This window comes from Cucurbita maxima, unplaced genomic scaffold (genome assembly GCF_002738345.1).
Source record: "Cucurbita maxima cultivar Rimu unplaced genomic scaffold, Cmax_1.0 Cma_Scf00098, whole genome shotgun sequence".
NCBI lineage: Eukaryota > Viridiplantae > Streptophyta > Magnoliopsida > Cucurbitales > Cucurbitaceae > Cucurbita > Cucurbita maxima.
In genome coordinates this window covers 39,285-40,772 of record NW_019272114.1, presented here as the reverse complement: position 1 = coordinate 40,772, position 1,488 = coordinate 39,285, and the positions used below count along the sequence as shown (strand labels likewise).

The following is a 1,488-nucleotide window of genomic DNA, read 5'->3' as shown; positions in this document are numbered from 1 at the left end:
TCGTGAGTACACAAGTAAAGCAAATATCGAATGTTAGGATTTGGGTAGGCATGCCTATTAAAAGTGGAAAAGATAAAATGATATTAAAAGAGCACCATCATTATAGTTTTAATTGCCATAATTTTTGGTTTCTTAAGATTAAGATGGAAGAATATACATTTGGTTGTTGAATTGTTTTCTTTGAGGAAGTCATCAAATTCTCTCACCACAGCAGTATAACTACTAGATTTCTTTCTTTACTTACAATAAGTCCTCTCTCTATATGTGCTTGTGGGACATTACTCTCTTTTATCTATAAAAATGGCATAGCCATAATGATATAATAATCCTTATATAAGTATGTTTTCTTTTTCTCTCGTACCCACCTTATACATAACATGTTAAATTAATCCTTATATTAGTATGTTTTCTTTTTCTCTCGTACCCACCTTATACATAACATGTTAAATTAATCCTTATATAAGTATGTTTTCTTTTTCTCTCGTACCCACCTTATACATAACATGTTAAATTAATCCTTATATAAGTATGTTTTCTTTTTCTCTCGTACCCACCTTATACATAACATGTTAAATTAACTCATACTTAAAAAAATAATTTCTTTCTTTTGGAGATGCAGGGTATCAATCCCCGTACCTCTCACATGCTAAGCGAGTGCTCTACCATCTAAGCTACATCCTCACAATTTTTGCATCACAAAACCCTAAATTTTTCGTCATCAATAATAGTGAAAATGAAGAAATATTGCTACACAACAGGTCATGAATAAGGAAAAATTGAAAAGAAACAATATTATTTCATAATAGATAGTCTTATTTTTGGAGATGCAGGGTATCGATCCCTGTACCTCTCACATGCAAAGCGAGCGCTCTACCATTTGAGCTACATCCCCATGATTCTTATCTCCTAAAACCCTAAATGTCCCATCATCAATAATAGTGAAAATAAAAGAATATCAAAATATTAATAACAAATAGTAAGTTTTGGTGATGCGGGGCATCCATAATTGTGAAAATGAAAAAATATTATAAAAAATTAAATACTTTCTTTTGGAGATGCAGGTTATCAATCTTCGTACAACTCGCATGCAAAGCGAGCGCTCTACCGTCTAAGCTACATCTTCACAATTTTTACGTCACAAAAACATAAATGTCTCCTTCATGATTTTTACGTCACAAAAACATAAATGTCTCGTCATGAATAATAGTGAAAATGAAAAAATATCGCTACTCATTATGTCATAAATAAGAAAAAATTGAATAGAAATAAAATAGTACATCATAGAACCCTAAATTTCCCATCATCAATAATAGTGAAAATGAAGAAAATGTAGAAATGCCGGGTATCGATCCCCATATCTCTTGCATGCAAAGCAAGCGCTCTACCATTTAAGTTGTATCCCCACAATTCTTACATCATAAAGTCCTAAGCATCTCATCATCAGTAATAGTGAAAATGAAAAACTATCCCAGCTCATTATGTCCTAAA

General features: G+C 31.6%; 1 non-coding gene across 1 annotated transcript; it reads right to left on the bottom strand.

The window, feature by feature from the left end:
• Positions 1-819: 819 nt before the first annotated feature.
• Positions 820-892, bottom strand: TRNAA-UGC. Its single transcript has one exon. It is a non-coding gene; the product is annotated as a tRNA-Ala (tRNA).
• Between the last annotated feature and the right edge of the window lie 596 nt (positions 893-1,488).